A 24,123-nucleotide genomic window follows, 5' to 3' on the forward strand; every position below is an offset into this window, starting at 1 on the left:
TTAAAAGTCTAATAAATCTGGCACTTCTAAGTATCATAATTATTATCTAAACATAAAAAATAGTTGTAACATACCTCCCATTTCTCTAGGAATCAAAGAAAAAAGCAAAGTTATCAATTAACTGGTTAAAAGATACTTCTATTTTGTTTGAGAGATGACTGGACATTGGAAAGAGAAACATGAAAAATAATTATCAGTATGGAAACTGAGTCCCCCAATTTTGATATCCAAAATTCACTAATCTCTTGAAAATTCTCTTCTGCTTATTTTCCCCTAATAATTTCTTACTATGATTAAAAAATGAGAAACTATGGGAAGGAAATTCTTGATCAAAGTTCTCAAGCAAACAACATACCTTTTTTCTTTACTCCTCACAGAGGAATCTTCTTATTTTGTTTAAATGAAATTCCCCTCTGAAGATCATCATCCATATTCAAATTGCAAGAGGTAAATATATCTCAATGTCAAAGCTATTACAATATCCCCTATTTTGAATTATGTTTCCACTGATCACCTCATGTTAGCAAAGATAATGAGAGTTGCCTCCATAATTAACACCTATTGAAAGGCATCTTAAAAATTCTAATTAAAATCAAGCTGAATTTAGCCATCTCCAGAATAGCCTTCTTGTCATCTAAACCACTGGGCCTTTTAATAAGCTTTAGCATATACCAAAGCAATCCACATTAATGCAGATCTTCAGTTTTTTAAAAGAATTTTACATAGAGCAACTCCCTCTACCACCCATTCATCTGTCTACTTCATCAGTATAAATGACTTTTTTCTAGAGACATCAACCATCTCTCCATTTAAAGCAAGGTAAATGTCACCCTGAGATTGGACATATGACAAACATTCTCAGTTCTTCTATTTGTACTTCATTAAAGTATCTTGAGATACAACTAAATTTTCACACATCAAAACTTTTTCTGGGGCTTCCCTGGTGGCACAGTGGTTGAGGGTCCGCCTGCCGATGCAGGGGACACAGGTTCATGCCCCGGTCAGGAAGATCCCACATGCCGCGGAGCGGCTGGTCCCATGAGCCATGGCCGCTGAGCCTGCGCATCCGGAGCCTGTGCTCCGCAACGGGAGAGGCCACAACAGTGAGAGGCCCGCGTACCGCAAAAAAAACAAAACAAAAACAAACAAACAAAAAAAAACTTTTTCTGATCCCAACCATTTAATATATCTATAGGTGTTAAGACACGTTTTATTCACCCTGAGTTTGAACTGACTAGAAATGAGTATAAATTCAGTAGGTAAAAACTTCTGTTCCTACTGTAAAAAATATTCATTATGGAAAAATTAAGGAAGCTTATAATAGTCCTCTTTTTAATGTATTTTGAAATTCTAGAAATGCATCAGTATTTTTTTTCTTTTTACCCCTCAAAAATTTTTCTTTTCATTGGGAAACTTGGTTAAAATTTTTATTAAATATAGTTACTTACATTTTTAAAAAATCTTAATCATTTATGGAATATAAACTAAGTAAGATATAAACAAGTCTAGAATATTGTTATAAAACATGAAGCAAATAATGTCGTTAAGTTAGGTAGATTACTTTGCATTATAATTTATTTTTCATTTGTTTTTATTTCTTAAAATGTCTATTTCTATGGAAAAAGCATAGGGTATTTCAAGCGTAAATACAGGATATTCTGATTTAGTTTCGATTATATATTAAAACACACCAAAATATCCACAAACTTTTACTGAACATCTACAACATTCTTTCATCCCATTCAAATGTCAAGTCCCAGATCATTTACCTCTGAAGTATCCCGAGTCCATCTCTCTTTAGCATTTGCAGTCACTGCCCTAGTTCAAACTCTTACCCACTGCTTGCATTTCTTGCTTATGCTAACATCATATCAAGTCTCCCTGATTTCCTTTACCTCACTGCTTCCTAAGTTATTTTTTTACATTTCCCTACATAAGGCCTCTGATGCTTCTCCAATATAAGCAAAGCATAGCAGTGGAGGCTCTTTATAAATCTACAGTGGTTTGCAACCTCATCTTTCACCTTCATACACCAAAATCTTCACCCCATACATACAATCTTTGATCCAATCATCGAGACCTACTCAAAAATGCTCTTTTGTTTACTACAGCCTCAGTAATGTCTTATCCCACCCCACCTTTCTGCTTGAACCATTGGAACCAGTCCCTATCAGTTCAAAGACAGTCATCTGATAAATCACCACTAGACTCCAAGGTCCATGGGTGCAGATAACTACCTAACACAGTTCTAACAGTCTAAGATTAAAATGACTACAGAAGCCTGTAGCAGCAGGAAGAATCAACGATATTTCAACTGTCAATCAGTGAATAATCTCAGGAACGGTTCCAAATAGTGTACTATAAGAAGTGAGGCTTGAAGTCTAATGTACTTAATAAAAATGCTACCTGTTGAATCACTTAAATAGAGTCACCCCTAAAACTGTTTGACTGCATTCTCTATAAGATGTCATATTAAATGATTTTTTAAAATTATAATCGGTACAATTAGGTAAACTAAATTTCAAACAGAATCCACTTTCATCTGCTAAAAAGCTCCTGGAAGCAAGCAGCTCGGCACGTGAGCTTACTGGCTTTCAAAATCCCAAGAAAATCACAAAAGTAACTTTAGCTGTCACTTCACATGACTTCTTCTGATCAAATACCATAATATACTTTTTTAAAAAAATTATTTACTTATTTATTTTCATTTGATGACTTGAATTATATATATATTTTATACAGAAGGTTCTTATTAGTCATCCTTTTTATGAGCATCAGTATATACATGTCAATCCCAATCACCCAATTCATCACACCACCACCCCCACCACCCGCTGCTTTCCCCTCTTGGTGTCCGTACGTTTGTTGTCTACATCTGTGTCTCAATTTCTGTCCTGCACACCAGTTCATCTGTACCATTTTTCTAGGTTCCACATATGTGCGTTAATATACGATATTTGTTTTTCTCTTTCTGACTTACTTCACTCTGTATGACAGTCTCTAGATCCATCCACGTCTCAACAAATGACCCAATTTGTTCCTTTTTATGGCTGAGTAATATGCCATTGTATATATGTACCACATCTTCATTATCCATTCATCTGTTGATGGGCAGTTAGGTTGCTTCCACAACCTGGCTATTGTAAATAGTGCTGCAATGAACATTGGGGTGCATGTGTTTTTTTTTTTTTTTTTTTTTTTTTTGTGGTACACAGGCCTCTCACTGTTGTGGCCTCTCCCATTGCGGAGCACAGGCTCTGGACGTGCAGGCTTAGTGGCCATGGCTCACGGGCCCAGCCACTCCACGGCACGTGGGATCATCCCAGACCGGGGCACGAACCCATGTCCCCTGCATCTGCAGACGGACTCTCAACCACTGCGCCACCAGGGAAGCCCTACATGTATCTTTTTGAATTATGGTTTTCTCTGGGTATATGCCCAGTAGTGGGATTGCTGGGTCATATGGTAATTCTATTTTTAGTTTTTGGAGGAACCTCCATACTGTTCTCCATAGTGGCTGTATCAATTTACATTCCCACCAACCGTGCAAGAGGGTTCCCTTTTCTCCACATCCTCTCCAGCATTTGTTGTTCGCAGATTTTCTGATGATGCCCTTTCTAACTGGTGTGAGGTGATACCTCATTGTAGTTTTGGTTTGCATTTCTCTAATAATTAGTGATGTTGAGCAGTTTTTCATGTGCTTCTTGGCCATCTGTATGTCTTCTTTGGAGAAATGTCTATTTAAGTCTTCTGCCCATTTTTGGATTGGGTTGTTTGTTTTTTTAATATTGAGCTCCATGAGCTGTTTATATATTTTGGAGATTAATCCTTTGCCCGTTGATTCATTTGCAAATATTTTCTCCCATTCTGAGGGTTGTCTTTTCGTCTTGTTTATGATTTCCTTTGCTGTGCAAAAGCTTTTAAGTTTCATTAGGTCCCATTTGTTTATTTTTGTTTTTATTTCCATTACTCTAGGAGGTGGATCAAAAAAGATCTTGCTGTGATTTATGTCAAAGAGTGTTCTTTCTATGTTTTCCTCTAAGAGTTTTATAGTGTCTGGTCTTACATTTAGGTCTCTAATCCATTTTGAGTTTATTTTTGTGCATGGTGTTAGGGAGTGTTCTAATTTCATTCTTTTACCTGTAGCTGTCCAGTTTTCCCAGCACCACTTACTGAAGAGACTGTCTTTTCTCCATTGTATATCCTTGCCTCCTTTGTCATAGATTAGTTGACCATAGGTGCATGGGTTTATCTCTGGGCTTTCTATCTTGTTTCATTGATCTATGTTTCTGTTTTTGTGCCAGTACCATATTGTCTTGATTACTGTAGTTTTATAGTATAGTCTGAACTCAGGGAGTCTGATTCCTCCAGCTCCGTTTTTTTCCCTCAAGACCGCTTTGGCTATTCAGGGTCTTTTGGGTCTCCATACAAATTTTAAGATTTTTTGTTCTAGTTCCATAAAAAATGCCATTGGTAACTTGATAGGGATTGCATTGAATCTGTAGATTGCTTTGGGTAGTATAGTCATTTTCACAATACTGATTCTTCTAATCCAAGAGCATACGATAATATACTTTTAAATTAACCACAGAATCATGGAATTTGGGGAAAGGAACCAAAAACTACTTAGCTAAATTAGGAAAGAAAATAACTACATTTTAGACGCTAAACCATCTAAACAGTACATTTAACCAAGGCCTGGGGCAGGCCGGTGAGACTAATACAGAATAGGGAATGTTAAAGCAAAAGCTGCCAGGAAAATAAGCACTGTTACCTACATGCTCAAATTAAAGAAAAAGGAAAAAAAGACAATTCTGAAAGCTGCAATGAATATAGTCTATCTAGTTCTGGCAATTAAAATTCATGAGGATCTGGTTAAGTCCTTCCTAGGTGTTTCTGCAATTGGAAACATTTCTATTTCCTTTAAGTCTGTGTTAAAGAAAGCAGTAAAATAAAATTTGGAGAGAAAGGGTAGAAGTAGAAGTTAAAAACAGAGGCTATATAAATTTGGTAGGCAATTATTTCATTGGTCAGTCATTTTATAAACTATATTAATATAAAATTTTATAAACAAGATGGCATAACAATGGAGATGCAGTGTAATTTATGCAACATCATATTCCTAAAAAGAGCTGTGAATTGATTTTTTTTTAAGTTATAACTGAAATGTAATGTTTAGAAACCTTTCATTATGTTATCAGCCACCCCTAATTTATCTCTCAATGTGGCTCTCTGGCATATGGCAAGAGCTTTTGAGTGTTTTTGCACGTTGTTGGTCTTGGAAATGTTCCCTGTTACTCCTCAGCCTTTAAAGTGAAGCCTCCCCTTCCTCGGGTATATGCCATGGTCACCCATGAGGAATGGTGGGTAGCAGGAAGGACAAAAGTCAAAACAGGAATATACATATCTTCTGCCTGAACCCTGAATATTCTCTAAATGAGGTTTCCTTCTTATAAGCTAAGAGAAGACCATGTTCTTATTCATGAGTATTTTAAAGATTCAAATGAATCTCTAAACAATATTAAATAATGATATACTCCTAAGTTTATAAAAGCTAAGATGTTAAATACAAAGGCATAAAATTGTAAGAGAAGAAAAGGTAAAATACTTAAGAAAGGAAAATGATTACGTTTCTTTAAAAACACATCACAAACCCAAAGTCAAGAAAACAGTCAGTTTGAGTATTTTTTCCTCAGCTGAAAGCACTTAATATTTAAATGATAGGTGGTTAAATATTAGGCATTTAGCAAATCATCCACAAAGAAAGTGGACCAATCTGTGTGCTCCGTGATCATCTTTTTCTTTTTCTAAAAATGTTCATACAGGAGATCCCAGAACTAACAGCAAAAATGACATACCAAGAAATCTGATGTTCGCTCCTAAAACTCACATCTAAATAACTATTACTCATTGAGTAAGCTTTTTTAAAAAATCTATATCAAACAATATACACTCCAACTAAAAAGCCACACATACAAGAAGTCCAAAAGGTTGTTTCTTAAAAGTTATAAAATGACAAAAATTTATCAATATTTATAAAAAAGGAGAAGACAGACACAACATTTTCTGCCTCTATTCAAAAAGAGTCATGTACCACAATGTTCACTGCAGCTCTATTTACAATAGCCAGGACATGGAAGCAACTTGAGTGTCCATCAACAGATGAATGGATAAAGAAGATGTGGCACATATATACAATGGAATATTACTTAGCCATAAAAAGGAACGAAACTGAGTTATCTGTAGTGAGGTGGATGGATCTAGAATCTGTCATACAGAGTGAAGTCAGTCAGAGAAAAACAAATACCGTACGCTAACACATATATAAGGAATCAAAAAAACAAAAGAAAAAAAATGGCCATGAAGAACCTAGGGGCAAGATGGGAATAAAGACACAGACCTACTAGAGAATGGACTTGAGGACACGGGGAGGGGAAAGGGTAAGCTGGCTGGGACAAAGTGAGAGAGTGGCATGGACATATATACACTACCAAATGTAAAAGATAGCTAGTGGGAAGCAGCCGCATAGCACAGGGAGATCAGCTCGGTGCTTTGTGACCACCTAGAGGGGTGGGATAGGGAGGGAGGGAGGGAGGGAGATGCAAGAGGGAAGAGATATGAGGACATATGTATATGTATAACTGATTCAGTTTGTTATATAGCAGAAATTAACACACCATTGTAAAGCAATTATACTCCAATAAAGACGTTAAAAAAAAAAAAGAAATGGTGCAAAGGATGCATTATCCCTGAAGGACTAGAACTAAAATGCAAATCAATTTTCTATAGCTTTCTATTGGAATTATCATTAAATATTAAACAAAGATTGATGTATACCGAAAAAAAGCGCTCCCTCTTATTTTGTGTTTTTTTAATTTGGAAAGCATTTTTTTAAAAAACAAAATGAGTTGTGGAAAAGCTATTTTAGTATTTTATAGTTATTTTACAAGTGCACCCATAATTTCATGGGAAGTAAAACAATCACAACTCAGAAATTTCATTGTGCAATAGAAAAGATACAATCACCCAAAGCTGCATATTTTGAGAATTAATACCAAATGGCAAAAAATACATATCTTTTGCAATTTATACACAGTTTAGAACTACTCTCTCAATCATCCAAGAACCAAAGAGTAAGTTTTTATTAAAATGAAATAAAAGCACTGACAGGGCTTCCCTGGTGGCGCAGTGGTTGAGAGTCTGCCTGCCGATGCAGGGGACGTGGGTTCGTGCCCCGGTCCGGGAAGATCCCACATGCCGCGAAGCGGCTGGGCCCGTGAGCCACGGCCGCTGAGCCTGCACGTACTGAGCCTGTGCTCCGCAACGGGAGAGGCCACAACAGTGAGAGGCCCGCGTACCGCAAAAAAAAAAGAAAAAAAGCATTGACAGCTATAAATTCACCCTGATGACATAACTAACCACTGGTGATACAGTCATTTACAAAGAACATCATCATTTTGCCTTCAGAATGCATTTTCTCCCTGCTGATACCAGACTGTACATCAAATTTAAACGACACACAAAAAAGCGAACATCATCTCCCCATGAGCTAATGTTATCTCCTCATGCACTATTTCCAAGAACTGCTAAGAGCTAGAGGCTTTTCTAAAGGGAAATATTAGAGCAGGAAAAAAAGACAAATTCATCCAATTTAAAAGTCCAAATTAGTTACTCCCCTAATTGCATTCATCTATCATTGTCAAAGCTACTTTTTTATTTACTTAGATTTCTAATTTGAGGGAAAGCAAAAAAACATTTAATTACTTAAACATAAAGTGGAGTATACAGCATACAGAAGGGATCATCAAAATATCTGCTATATTTATTTATATAATTTTACAAAGTTTTTTAAACTAAAACTTCTCTCTCAACACTTTATTACAGTTGTATATATAATTTGCTTTAGCAGATCAAATAATTTGTGATTGACTAGAACAGAGAATAAGTGATATTTAGCACACATTATGATAAAATGAATAAACTGGAAGTTATCTGTCCATCTCATACTCATTACTTCTAATCTTAAACTTCCATTAACAAAGTCAGTGTTAGAATTCCTCTAAACTTCTCTAAATTGCATCTTGAAGGTGCAGCTACAATAAGATGCTGATTAAATAAATAAATCTATTTCAAGGGGATAGGTATTTTATTGAAACTATATTAATATAAACAAGAAATCAAGCATTACATAAAGCAAAGAACCCATACGTATATCACTAAGTCCAAGAAGCAGCTTTCCTTCAACTAATATAAAGTGAATTTCGTAACTCTTGGAATAAAATCCAAAACCCAGTTAAATATTTTTCTAAAAGAGCAATCAAATTCTAGTACTAGAACTGCACATTTCCTTAAAAAAACATTTTTAATGTCTTCCAATGTTTGGTAGTTTGGCATTACAGAAATAACTGCAATATACTGTACTATTCTTTACCCTTTTTTCATGTTATAAATATTCCATAATAATTTTTTAGAGACATAATACATGTAAGATATTATGTGTGGACCCAGTTTAAGAATGTTACCATTACCTTTGATGTTACCAAGGAGTCTTTACCTAACCACTCTCTTCTCAGTTTCCTCAGATGTAATTATCCTGATTTTTGTGTTTATCAGTTCCTTGATTTTCTTTATGGTTTCACCACCTATGTTTATGACCCTGAATATATTGTTTACTTTGTAGGATTTTTAATCTTACATAAATGAAGCCACACTGTAAATATTCTTCCAACGCTTGCTTTCATCATTCAGTATTATGTTCCTGATTTTAATCCATGCTTTTTCAGCTTTCACAGTACTGTATCTTCACTGTTGTACTACATTTCATTAAATTAATATATCACAATATATTTATTGATTTTACTGTTGGTGGAAATTTATGTTGCTTCTAGTGTTTTGCTATCATATAAACAATTTTGCTCTTCAGGCTCTTGTACATATCTATTGGTACCTGTGTGTGCGTGAGGTCTGCCTGCAGGGAATACAAGCCTTCATCTTCAGGAAATAGCGTCAAGCTATTTTCCAAAGTGGCTGCACCATCTAAGCTCCCAGCCACAGCTCATAACTATTCCACTTGTTCTACTGCTCCCCCAACACTTGAAATTGTTAGACTCTTCATTTTTGCCCATCTGTTGGGTGTGGAATCGTATCTCATTGTGGTTTCATTTATTTCTCCATCTAATAAGAAGGCTGAGCACCTGCTTTTCATGTTTACTAGCCAGTCAAGTTTCCATTTCTGCAATGTGCCACTCAAATCTTCAGCCCATTTTTCTATTGGATTATCTTCTTCTCATTGACTGAAAGCATTTGCTATAAATTCTGGATATCATTCCTTTGTCAATTATATGTTTTAAGTATCTTCTCCCATTGTATTTTTCATTTTCATTATAGTGTCTTTTGATCAGCAAAGGTTCTTAATTTTAATGTAATTGGCTTTTTTTCAATCTTTCTTTTACAGTTTCTGCTTTTTATATCTTATTTTAAAACCTTTCCCTACTCTAAGGTCATAGAGGTTTTATCCTACGTTATCTTCTAACAGTTTTACAGTTTTGACTTTCACATTAATCTATCTGGAATTGATTTTTGTGTATGGTTTGAGGTAGGGGTCTAATTATTTTTTTAATTTTCTTGCCCAAACAAACAACAAACTGTCCCAGTACCATTTACTGATAAAAAGTTCTCTTCTCCATTTACATGCAATGCCAGCTCTGGCCCAAATCAAATTCCCACATACAAAAGCCTGAATCTAAGATTGCTTTCAGTTCTAAAGTTCTACTCAACTGAAGGCACTAAAACGTCTTGTGAAGATAAGTTGAAACAATTAGTTTTAACTTCAAGAATTTTTTTTAAAGAAGAGAACATGGCAAAAGAATCCTGACTTGGAAAATGTGATAAAAAAAAAAAATACTGCAGAGGGTGCAAAGAACCTGAGTTCTAATTCTCATTTAACAACTTGCTGACTATGTAGAATTAGACATTCTAAGTTGTCAAAAATAATAGTACCAAGAAAAGGGTAAAAACACTTACCTTTTCCCTATGTATATAAGGTCACTTACTAAAAGTTCATAAAATTATACTAAACAATATTTAAAAGATAAATATAAACAAAGGTATAATTTAAATGTATAAATATAAACAAAGGTATAATTTAAATAAAGGTAAATTATACAAAGGTATAATTTAAATAAAAAATAATTTAAATTAAATATTTATTTAATAATTTAAATAAAATAAAGGGTAAAAACACTTACCTTTTCCCTATGTATATAAGGTCACTTACTAAAAGTTCATAAAATTATACTAAACAATATTTAAAAGATAAATATAAACAAAGGTATAATTTAAATAAAATGTTACCATCCCAAATTTTAGTTTTAAAAGTCTATAATCTAATGTGGAATTTTTGCTCTAACTTCTAATTTTGTATCTACCACAGTTTGGTGCTCAAAAGACACTTGTTGACTTATATCAACACAATCTAATTAAAGACCAAGCAAGGTAAAGAATGTTTTCTAAAAGGTGTCTTCTTTGTTTGAACATTGTTAAACACCCATACAGAAATCTGACCCACTTCATAAGGGATAAAGTTTAACCTGAAGAAAGAATTTTCCATTAATAAAATCACCTTTAAGTATATTTATTTTATATTATCGATACTCTTTTAAATAGTCACAGAAGTTCAAAATACACCTGAATACTTTTCATCCAAGTATAGACATGACTCCAATTAAGCATCTCTATTAAGCCAATTTGGAAAATACTCTAGGTACAGAAATCTATTGAAACAAGTCTATAACACTTAAGTGACTTTGGTTGCTAACCCATCCCCCAAAAGCCAACCATTACACAGTTATGGACTTTCTTATAGAATCTTATTTGTAATATCTACTCATGAACAAAATCATGATGTACACATGAACTGGTAGTCACCTTTCATTAAGATTCTAACTACATAAATGTAGCACTGCCCCATGGGAAAAAAAAAGTAGCTTAAACAGTTTAGATCTTTATCTCCCAATTATCTTCTGGCAATAAGAAAAACATATTCCGACATTAATTCCCTATTTTCATAACCTTAAAAATAAGCCCCTCCAATCAGGAGCTGGAAGCACGTGAGAGAGAAAATGTTAAAATAAATCATCAATAACATATTACCGGTTTGATTCGAAGCTGACCACCCACCACTTCAAGAATGGCATGTCTTCTGGACACTCTCTTATCTGTTATCTACAGGAGAAAAAAAATTAAAATTTCAAACACAGCCACCTGTCTAAAAAACAATAACAACAACAAACCCCACAGCAACGTTTCTGAAATCAGTAGGCTATATATGAAATCTATTATTTATTCAACAACTGTATATTGAAATGACTGTCCTCACTGAACAAATAACGAAACAACTCAGAGATTAAGGGACCTTAATCACAGAAAAATAAACAGTGAAGCAGAGACTCAAGGCTGGAAACTAAGAGATCCCAAAACCTTTCATGATGGTTTCCATTCAAGACAGACATTTAGTAGGGATTCTTATCAATAAAATTCATAAAATGAGAAAAAAAAATCTATATAATATGTACTTATCAGGAAGCATTCCAAATACAGATAAGATAAATTATGTTATAATGACAGAAGGTCTCAAAAAGCAGCAGTCTGGTAAATGTAAAAGGTAAGACTACAAGCTTTGGTGTCAAGCAGACCCAGGTCAGGCAGACCTGCATTTGAGCTCAGGGCCATCAGCAGTAGTTAAGAGAACAGGAAGGTAGGAGAGGGAGCAGTGAAAACCGAGTATTTACAGTGAAGAAAAAAATTTTAATTATATATTTGCTTCCTGTTTTGAGCCAACACTGTTCTACTTACTCTCACAATCACTTCTGCACACCAATGATTAAAAATTGAGGACTTCCCAGGTGGCGCAGTGGATAAGACTCCACACTCCCAATGCAGGAGGCCTGGGTTCGATCCCTGGTCAGGGAACTAGATCCCATACACATGCCGCAACTAAGAGTTCACATGGCACAACTAAGGAGCCCGCCTGCCGCAACTAAGACCTAGTGCAACCAAATAAATAAATAAATATTTAAATAATGATAATAATAAAATAAATTGCAACCTTCACTTCTGCACTTTCTATCTCCCCTCTCCACAATTAAAAAAAAAAATTGCTTGCACTTTCAATGTTGAAATTGCCAATCAAGCCTTCCCTGCATGGCTATTAACAGAACAGTTAAGATTACCTTTGTAATTTGTGACTTTATGTAATGAAAACATTTTAATCACCAATTTTACTTAGCACCATAATTATCCGGCCTACCTCTTCATTACCTTAGTATCTATCACTTCATCTCTGACCTTATCCACATCAGGACCAAAATTATCAGTAAAAGCAGACTGTAGCAAAGCCTAAATTCAAGTAAACCCATTGGTTCTACAAAAACTTGCAAAAATATGAAACTTCCAGGAATCAGTACTCATTTTTTTAGCCAACGACTAATTCCACGCTTAAGGCTGTGACTATATAAAAACAGTAACATCAAGCATAGCAGTGGAATAAATTCCACATAGTGAATATTCCACACAGCTACAGTTGATTTTTAGAACATTTTCTAAAATAAAATATCTTAAAGGTAGCCTATTTAAAATATATCCACTATTAGCCACAATGGCTATTTCAGAAAATTAAATATAAACTAGTAGCCTATTCAATCAGAAAAGAGAGGACAGAAATTTGGAGGTTCCTATATTCTTCCCATAATGTGCCTTAGTGGGCCCAAAATAGCAGTTATCTAATAATCCACTTTACCATTTGCACAAACTTAATCATTTGCATAGAACTTTCACTTAAATATTGAGCTTCACCCTAATACTGTCATAGCTATTATTCACATTTTACATATTTGGAAGCTGAAAGTCCAGAGAATTTAAGTTGCCTGTGTAGGTTACTCTTCAAGCAGGTAGGACTCCAAATCCATACTTATTAACAAAAATAAATACCTGAGAAAAACAGTCATATATTACTCTACACCTACCTGTAATCATTCAGAAGTAGTTTCAAGAACTGCAAATTATTGTGTGGTGAGGAGTAAGAAGTTTCTATTTATAACTTGGAGAGTAATATCTCATTGTTAACTTCAATAATACAAATTGATTTTCTAACCAACAGAGTAAGAAACTGTCCAATATAAAACCATGACATATAAGCATGGTTCCTGTAATAGTCCAGCTTGGGTTTCTTTCTTTTTCAAACCATATTTTTGCAGGAAGCTATAACATAAAAGTATAATGTGACCTCTAGTGGACACATGTTTCTACAACAATGTAATTTCATCACAAGCTGTGCATTTCTATAGTACTAACAAAAGTGTTTTAGAGTCTTTGAAATTAACATCATTCAGTCATTTAGCTATACCTGTCCCTTTTAAACCACACCTCTAAATAATGAGTAAGTTACAAAATAATAATTTATGCTTTTTCAATGGAAAGTTTAGAGATTTAACAAATTATCATTAAAGCTTATTTGAATTTCAGGATGCGGATGGTGAGAAGTGGGTAAGATCACAAACAGATCCTAAAGATCTGATGACCTGCTTTATGTAACAGCAATCACTGCTCCTTGTGCAGAGTAAATATTCATACATTCTTATTAACATACTAACTGTAATGGCAATTATTTATCAAGACCAAGGCACTGTTCTATATTTATCACATATATCTTTTTCATCTTCACAAAACCTGTGGAAGATACTACTATCTTTGTTTTTCAGGTGAGAAATGGAAGTGCAGAGAAGTTAAGGAACTACTTAAAGTTACACAGCCAATAAGCAGCAGGACCAGGATTTGTGATTCTAAAGACATCTTTGTTCTTGGTACTGTACTGCTTCCCTCATTATCATTAGGTAAAATATCATTTTTAGATGATTTAACATCAGCTTGACTGTAAACTAAAGTATACTAAAAAACTGGAAATAAGGAAGAATGGCTATTTATTAAGCAAACAGACATTCTAAGAAAAATCAAGCCCTAAATAAAGCTCCAAGAGGCCTTCAGGCTTTCACGTGGTCCTGTTTATTCTAAGATCACCCCCAAGTCTAATGAGATGAGTTTTCTGAATTCCCAGCTGTCTATTCACAGCAGATAATAAAGTGCATAGGGTTTAGTAGTCAGTGCATTAACAATGATGTTGGTCTGCAGGTGGAAAGAAAAAGGCTGTAGAAAAACAAAGAAACATAAAGACTCAAAGGAGTACACTGGCTAGAGACTCCTGGGAGTAGGACGAATGGCATAACATCCTTCTCAAGGTACTAAAGGCTTATCTGAGTTAACTTACTGATTACCAAGAGTCATCAGGTTTAAACAAAAACTTCATTTGAAAGTCAGACATTTCGCATCTTAGAAAACCATAGAAGTAGTTAAAATAGAGGAATTCCAGCGTCCTACCAAATAATTGTAGCCACCTAACTTCTAATCACACCACACATCCTCCAAAAAATCAGAGATCAACAAATACAGCAAATAAAACCACCTATTTTCCACATCTAAAGCACAACTAGGAGACAGGCTACCACTAACTTTAATTTACATGTAAGAGGGGAAAGAAATGCCAAATGCGGATGAAGCTTCAGGATCGATGCTGGAACAGAATTTAAGTGGCAATTCGGAGGAAGAGAGAAGACGGGAGCGAGAACCACAAAAAAGTCACCCCTTGAGTGGGAAAGGCTGAAAATGCATCCCACATCCAAGAGCTCAGAGATCCGGCAAAATTGAAAATAGTGTGGGCATCAATATGAATAATAACAATAATGGAATATAACACACTCAATACAAAATAATCCATGAGTTCATACTGAACTCAAGAAAGGGGCTGCGGTCAGGGCTGGGAGAAAAAGCCTTTCTTTATAAAAGAATGACAGCTAACATAGAAGAAATGATGGAATGAGGAAATCACAATTTTGTAACTACTAACATTAACTGACTCAGTAAAGTAACAATGGATGTTAATTTTCAGGTGAAAGCTTGATGGGAAGCAGAATACTCCTGAAGTCTCAAAGCATCACTCAGATTACTCACAAAAAGAATAGCATCGTCTCTGGAGAAGTCTGATAGACACCACCTTCCGCAAGTGATCACATTTATAACCACCAACAACAGGACAAAGAGAGAGAGACCTGGGCCTCCTGACATGCTCCTCTAAGTTCATATCACCGATGGAATGTTCTTGCCCAAAGTGTTTAACCTGAATCTAATTATGTGGAAACAATCAGACAAATCAAAATTCTGGGCATTCTATGAAACAACTGGCCTGGACTGCTAAAAGCATTAATGCCATGAAAGACAGCTCTAGATTAAAGAAGATAATATATATTTGATTGGATCCTAAATTTTTTTAATGCTGAAAAGGGCATTATTTGAAAGTTGGGTAAAACTGAATATGGAATATTAAAATTTACTGCACCATTACAAATTTCTCGAGTATAATTTATATAACTTACATATATAATGTATATAGAAATGTCCTTGTTTTTAGGTGATACATGTTGGCATATTTGGGGATGAAGTGCCATGCAATGTACTTTCAAATGAGTTCAGGAGAAAGAGGGAAAAAAAGTGTGTGTATATATATATATATATATATATATATATATATATATTTATACATATGAGAGATAAAGAAAAAGTAAATGGGACAAAATGTTAACCATTAACTAACCTAAGTTAAGGATACATAGGTGTTAGTTGTACTAGTCTTTCAACTTTTCTGCAGGTCTGCAATCTTTCGAAATGAAAAGTTGAGGCAAAAATAGTTAAAATTTCAAAAATATTGGTACATTTTTGCTTGGTACTAAAAGGGTTATCATCAGGTAATGGAAAATGTAGTGTACACGACTGCTAAATAACATAACTGAAGTGTGATTTAATTTACACCTGTTCCAGTGAAATTAATAACCCTCTATTTTCTACATGCTCTATTTTCTACATTTCTATATGCTGTTTTAAAATATTCCTTTGATTTAGACTAAGCACCACAAACTGGTAGCCAACACACCACAAATCACTCAGACAGTATCTTTTTTAATTTTTACTTTGAAGAGTGTATGTACCCTCCACCTGCCCAGAGTGCCCAGCACTCCCTATAATCTTCCACTTAGCCGGCTTCACTCTTTATTGCATACCGGGCCTCTGCAGGCACGTGAATTTGTAAGTCATGATTTAAACTACACCTATACTTTTCAGATGCTAATTCTTCACGCATGACACTGTGTACCAGATGCTACTAGTTGCTTAATCAATATCTATTCATTTCTTCTTTCATACTACTATTACTTCAATTTTGTTTAGGGTAACAATGTACCCAGTTAAAAACATCCAAATGCCAGAATTCCTCATAGCTATGGATGGCCGAGACACAATTCTAGCCAAGCACATAAGGAAGAGTGTGTATTAACCATGTTTTATAGTTTCTGTATCTGATGCCTTGATAGCTAAGACTTTGCTGACTAGAGAAAGGCTACCCCTCCCAGGGTTACTGATTCTAAGAAACAGTAAATGACTCACCCGCAAGTGCACCTTTCATATGCAAACAAACCCATCCAAAGCCACACCCCCAATGATGGCTTTACCTAGTCCTTACACTGCCCTAACCACCCTAGGACTAGGCATCCGACAACTAGGCGTGGCCCCTAAAGCCCAGAGCCCCATAAGATTATTCAAACTAGATCATCCTCTGTTTACAATGCCTTGCCCCTTCACTCCAAAGAGAACCACAATAAAGGCTTTCCTGCAGTTCCCCTAGCTCTCTCTGCCTTCCACCAACCTTGTGTGGCCCTGTGTGGCATGCTGTGTCCTTACTTCTCTCCGGAACTATGAGTAATTAGTTTTTCAACAATAATCATCTCCTGGTCCGCTGGCCTCACCATACCTAACAAAACAATAAGACTACATTTCAAAATATACTGGAGCTTCTGGGAAGATTAGTGTCTTCCTGATAAAAAGGAACAGGCTCAACTGGCCTGTACCTTTTTCCCTCTGCCTTTCTCTTTTTCTTCCAGCTTATGTGTAACACCTCAAGGTACAGCAGCCATCTTATGAGTACAGATGCGAAAGCCATACGCAAAGGATGACCAAGGAGGAGCACGGAAAAGCCTGTTCCTTGAGCAGCTGCACCAGCCCTGCACCGACTGCCCAAGATTCTGTTACAGAAGAAAAATTAATCTGATTAAGCTGCCGTTTGTCACATTTCTGTTACTTGCAGCCGAAGCAATTACGATTAACACACACTACTCTAACAACTGTTATTATTGATACTGGACACTAATAGCAAATTCGTTTATGCTCAGCCAGTGAGAGAAGGAGTATTAGAAAACAGAAAAGCTAAGTAAATTAAGCATTCAAATACAAGAACATTTAATATTAAAAGAACTGCACAGCATACAGCAGGAGCTTAGAAAAGAAATTCTGAAGGATACACAGACTGAAGAATTACACTGAAATCACTCCTATCTCTTGTTAGCAACAGCTAAAATGACAGTAATTTTTCTTCAGACACTATAGAAAAAACCCTTTTTACTTGAATTCTTCAGACTGTGTCTTGAATGGGGACAGGGATCTCTGTTGTTTTTTTTTTTGCGGTACGCGGTCCTCTCACTGCTGTGGCCTCTCCCGTTGCGGAGCACAGGCTCCGGACGCGCAAGCCCAGCGGCCATGGCTCACGGGCCCAGCCGCTCCACGGCACGTGGGATCTTCCCGGACCGGGGCACGAACCTGTGTCCCCTGCATCGGCAGGCGGACTCTCAACCACTGCGCCACCAGGGAAGCCCGGGATCTCTGTTTTTATATGACTTTTGTATTAATACAATGTGGATCCCTTATCTTTGATTTTCTGGTTTTCAATTGGATATTTCATGTGTTATGACACACGTACAAGTTTTCTCCATTTTTAAGACATGGAGTTTGTGGTAGAAGAAAAGACATGAAAACATAAAAGAACTGTTTGTGATTTGTTTGCCAAATATTTATTTTTGGCATTTACTGAAGTCAGACAAAATGAAGATTTTCTTACACTATCAGCAGAAATGTTTAGATATTTTGAACCAAGGTCTCTGACCTATTTGTTTATTATGTCCAAAATCCTAAAAGTAAAAAATAAACCTGAATAAAGTAAAAGTAGAAAAGCTACTGGACCTTTCATTTCATTTTTGTCCATATATAATATTTACTAAAAAACCAACATCAGTTAATTTTTCTGACAATGTCTTCCCAGAGAAATTTCTGAATATCAGACAGGAATAATATATCTCATGAATTCAGTGTTCCCATTTAGCCTGGTTCCTATAAATGGAAAAACAGAGAAGAGGAAAAATTTGTTTTTTTCAGAATAAGCTACATAACAAACCACAGGCTAAGATAATAACAATTTTCTTGTACAATACTTTATAATTTACAGTGCTATCACATAAGATTATCTGGTTTGCTCTATCAACAACAGACAAATTCAAACTTTCATAGTAGAGAAAAACAGAAAATCATCTGCTATGGGATTTAAGCCTGTATTATGAGAAAATGCCTAAACCTAAAGAAGCATGGGATCTATTTTAGGCATAATTTCCATAAAATTCTGTCCCCAAACTTATATTGTGGGGCAAATAAGCAAAATCTAAAATTAAGACCTGAAATTCACAGCAAGATCCTTTTTGACCCACCTCCTAGAGAAATGGAAATAAAAGCAAAAATAAACAAATGGGACCTAATGAAACTTAAAAGCTTTTGCACAGCAAAGGAAACCATAAACAAGATGAAAAGACAACCCTCAGAATGGGAGAAAATATTTGCAAATGAAGCAACTGACAAAGGATTAATCTCCAAAACATACAAGCAACTCACGCAGCTCAATATCAAAAAAACAAACAACCCAATCCAAAAATGGGCAGAAGACCTAAACAGACATTTCTTCAAAGAAGATATACAGATTGCCAACAAACACATGAAAGGATGCTCAACATCATTAATCATTAGAGAAATGCAAATCAAAACTACAATGAGATATCATCTCACACCGGTCAGAATGGCCATCATCAAAAAATCTACAAATAAATGCTGGAGAGGGTGTGGAGAAAAGGGAACACTCTTGCACTGTTGGTGGGAATGTAAATTGATACAGCCACTATGGAGAACAGTATGAAGGTTCCTTAAAAAACTAAAAATAGAACTACCCTACGACCCAGCAATCCCATTACTGGGCATATACCCTGAGAAAACCATAATTCAAAAAGAGTCACGTACCACAATGTTCATTGTAGCTCTATTTACAACAGCCAGGACATGAAAGCAACCTAAGTGTCCATCAACAGATGAATGGATAAAGAAGATGTGGCACATATATACAATGGAATGTTACTCAGCCATAAAAAGGAACGAACCTGAGTTATCTGTAATGAGGTGGATGGACCTAGAGTCTGTCATACAGAGTGAAGTTAAGTCAGAAAGAGAAAAACAAATACCATATTCCCACACATATATATGGAATCTAAAAAAGAAAATGGACAGAAGAACCTAGGGGCAAGACGGGAATAAAGATGCAGATCTACTAGAGAATGGACTTGAAGATACGGGGGCGGGGAAAGGTAAGCTGTGACAAAGTGAGAGAGTGGCATGGACATATATACACTACCAAATGTAAAACAGATAGCTAGTGGGAAGCAGCCGCATAGCACAGGGAGATCAGCTCGGTGCTTTGTGACCACCTAGAGGGGTGGGATAGGGAGGGTGGGGGAGAGGGAGATGCAAGAGGTAAGAGATATGGGGACATATGTATATGTATAACTGATTCACTCTGTTATAAAGCAGAAACTGACACACCACTGTAAAGCAATTATACTCTAACAAAGATGTTTAAAAAAATAAAAAAGATAAAAATAAAATTAAGACCTGAATTGAAGAGAGACTGGTTACTGTAAACCAGTTGACAAACCATAAACTTTTCTTACCTAGAGTGATCCCCAGTATTGGGTCCAGCCCACACTCCAGAGGTCAGACATCAACACTAAGGCTGCCATGATATTAGATGATAAGTAGACCTTATTTCTGAACAGAGCAAAAGCTAGCTGACACAAGCTGTTTAACATCATCCCACGTGGAATGTATCAAAGTGCAATTTCTGATACTAAGAAAAGACAAGTTCGAGGAAATGGACTTGATTTTGACCAGAGGCTCTCTAGGCAGACTCCAACTTATGCATGATCTCTCTTTATAAGGTTATTAATATACTGGATGTGGTCTTTGAAACTTGTGAATATACTTTCTCACATGAATAATGATGTAAATAAGAGGTAGGTTATCAGACTACCTCACAAACACCCATGTAATCCACAATACTAATGAAATATGGATCATTTAGACTTTTAAAAGTAAAATCCAATACTTTCTGAGCTCCTACTTCAAGGTTGCCGAATTGTTAGCCAATATGATGAAATTGTGCTGACTCACTGCCACTGAAATTTCAACTCACTCAATCCGTTTGGCTTGCAATTCTGCTTGCACAGTGAATGCTATACAAATGTGAGAACATCATCCTCAACTTTAATATATTATGACAGAGGCAACATAGTGAGTAAAAATATAAGCACAGCTTAGTAAGATAAAACTGGGTCTAAATCCCCACTTGGGACTTTGGTAAATGAAGCTTTCTAAATACATTTAGTTCAGGTCAGCAGACATTTCTTAAAGACCCATTCTGTGCCAAGCATTCCACTTAGTGTGTCTAAAAGTAGTTTTCAAATCTGGTTTCTCGTATTCACATTGAGCGGTACCCGGCAGATGACAATTTAAAGAATTAAATTGGAAAATACGTATGAAAAGCAATTTACTACACACCTATTAGAATGGCCAAAATCTAAAACACTGACAACACCAAATGCCGACAAGGATGTGGAAGAACAGGAACTCTCATCCACTGACAGTGGGAATGAAAAATGGTACAGTCACTTTGGAAGACAGTTGGCAGTTTCTTACAACACTGAACACACTCTCGCCATACTATCCAGCCATTGTACTCCTTATTATTTACCCAAAAGAACTGAAAACTTATGTTCAAACAAAATCCTGCACATGGATGTTTATAACAGCTTTATTCATAATTGCCAAAATGTGCAAGTAACCTAGATATCCTTCAGTAGACACATGGATAAACTGTGGAACATCCAGACTGTGAAATATTACTCATCACTAAAAAAACAGGAAAAGACATGGAAGAACCTTAAATACATACTACTGAATGAAAAGAAGCCAATCTGAAAAAAAGTCTACATATACATACTGTATGATTCCAACTATACGATACTCTGGAAAAGGTAAAACTATGCAGATGGTTAAAAAGTTCAGTAGTTGCTAGGGCTTGCAGGGGAGAGGAAAGATGAACAGACAGAACATTGAGATTTTTAGGGCAGTACTCTGTAACACTACAATGGTGGATACATGTCATTACACAGTTGTCAAAACCTATAGAATGTACACCAAGAGTGAACCCTAGTGTAAACTGTGGGCTTTGGGTGATAATGACATGTCAATACAGGTTCATCAAATATACCACTGTGGTCGGGGATGTTGATAGGGGAGGTTTTATTTTTAAGAAAAATAAAAAGCCTATTTTTAAAAAAGAAAGAAAACTAGTACATGTTGTAAAAGCAATGTCTGTAAAAGCTAAACAGAATCACTGATGTAATGTGATCGTCCCACAAGTCTACTCAACGCTTATCCAATTATCCAATATGCCTTACCCTTTCCAACCTTAGAGCCTTAAATCATTCATTTAGCCTTAAGGGCCCTTCCCTTCCTGTCTACTCTTGACCTATCAAAATTCTAACTGTTCTAACACTTTAAAGTCAGCTCAATATGTCAGTGAGTTCACGAAGCCTTCTCTGAGCCCTCATCTTAATTGTGGGTTCATTCCTACACCTCTCTGTATCACGTTACATCCTTCTGTTTGGCTCAAAGTATTGAAACAAAACTTTTAATGTGAGCTTTTAAAAATCAGAGGTTATATCTAAAAATCTAGATTTCTTACTACTTTTGAGAAAAGTGATATGACACTTACTAGGTAGGAATGGGGGTGAGTAGCAGAAACTGCATTACACAGTTCTCTCCCTGTGGCCTCAACACTGAGGCAGTTGTCATTTACGACACCGCTGTCATCTATCAGTGTGTCCCTGTGTTATTTTTCTTACTCTCTCCCACTTCACTCACTGGAGGTGCCTGCCTAGCTCCCCTTTCTAGTTACTTGCTTCTATGTCTCTCATACCTACTAACTATAAGTTTCCTGAGAGCAAGGACTTATTTCTCCTTCATTCCTCCCACCTAACTATAGTATATATTCATTAGCTATTTTCTGAATTTACTAATTAGTCAATAAAATAGAAAAAATGCTAACACAATCCACCATGAATGTTGCTCCTTAAGCTTTAGCAGTTGGTAGCACTGCCTCGTTACTATATTTATATTCACTTTAAAACTCTACGCTCTCCTTTTTACACCTAGGTTGCAAGTAGGCTCTTTATGAGGGTTGGAAGAGTGAGGCTGAGATGCAGAAAAGGAAGAGATCATGTGCTGAAGGCCTACCATACGTCAGGAATTGTACTAGGCTTAATAACTGAGGGCAGGGCAAAGCTAGGAGTGCTTGGCACGTCCCTAGGGACAAACCTTGTCAGACCAGACAGCCGCAGCAGGTGAAGTCTGGCAACAAGTAGGAACAGTGCAGAGTTGCCAGGCCTGGGAGTGCTTACTTTGTATAAACTTTGTGGGACACTTACAACAGTCTTAGAAGTGGTGAACTGATGCCTGGTGAAGAGTCTGCACTAGAGCCCAGGACTAACTCCATCCCCACCTGGGGGCCCTTTCTCTTTTTAATTAGAGCAGTAGCTTCAATCACATCTGCCTTTAGGAAATCGCACTAGGTACCAGGTGCTGTCCTACTTCCTTGGAGGAAAATAGATCATAAAGGAATGGGTCCTATAATCCCTGCTATCAAAACAGAATAAGGAAACTTTGAAATCAGAAAGAGCAGTTTTCATTTAAGAGCAAAATCGGATTTAATTCAAGAAAAACCATAAAGCAAATAATTGGGCCTAATGGTATTCTGTTGTTTGAGATGCTGTAAAATCTTTTTTTTAACTAATTTTTTTACTTAAGATAGTTGTAGATTCATGGTTAAAAGATACATTACAGAAAGATCTCTTGTACTGTTTACTCTTTCCCCCAGCAGTAACATCTTGCAAAACTACAGTACAGTATCACAACCAGATATTGATATTGACACAGTCAAGACACAAAACAAATCCCTCATTGTTGTTTTACAGGCATACCCAATTCCCTCCTGCTCCCCTCACCTCTTCGTTAAGCCCTGGGAACCACTAAGTTGGTCCCCATCTTTATAATTTTGTCATTTCAATAACAGTATGTAAATTAAATCATACAATATGTGACCTTTGGAATTGTTTGTTTTCACCTAGGAAAACTCCCTGGAGATTCATCCTGCTGTAAAACCTTTTAAATGGTGATCAGGAAACAGAATTACAACTTAGTTAAATAAAGACCTTGGGTTCCCTGATGACAACTTAGTTAAATAAAGACCTTGGGTTCCCTGATGACTTACACTAAAGCAAAGGGAACAAGAAAATGAAATTTCACTGTGCTCTGTTGTCTACAAATGTTCTCTATAAGGGTTTTCCTGCCACTGTAAAGACACGAAGGCATTCCCACGGTCAAATTGTTTTACCACAAAGAATGCTTTACACATTGGAATTATGAACCTAAAGGTTGTGGCCATGAAGGTTCGTGAAACTTGTCTCCAAAAGACATGGCTAGTTAAGAGAGTTCAAAAATCATCCTGATTATTACTAATCACTTCAGATAGATACGAATTTACAATAAACTCCCTGAGTTTACTAAGTCTGCTCTCTCACACACTACAAACAAAACACACCAACCAACTCACTGGAATTGCTGTTGTTTGAAACAGCAGCCCTCAGGTGGAGTTTAAACCACTGCAGAGAAGAAACACCTGTCTGTCAGCTCCAAAATCTTGAGAACCACAAGGTAATTTGTTTTTCAAGGTTTTCCTTCCACACATCTAGTATAGTTCGT

At 36.0% G+C, this 24,123-nt stretch overlaps 1 protein-coding gene across 1 annotated transcript in view; it reads right to left on the reverse strand.

Moving 5' to 3' along the window:
• Positions 1-24,123, reverse strand: part of APLF (aprataxin and PNKP like factor) — an 86,183-nt gene that overhangs the window by 60,041 nt on the left and 2,019 nt on the right. The window lies entirely within an intron of this gene.

Source organism: Phocoena phocoena, chromosome 14 (genome assembly GCF_963924675.1).
Source record: "Phocoena phocoena chromosome 14, mPhoPho1.1, whole genome shotgun sequence".
Taxonomy (NCBI): Eukaryota; Metazoa; Chordata; class Mammalia; order Artiodactyla; family Phocoenidae; genus Phocoena; species Phocoena phocoena.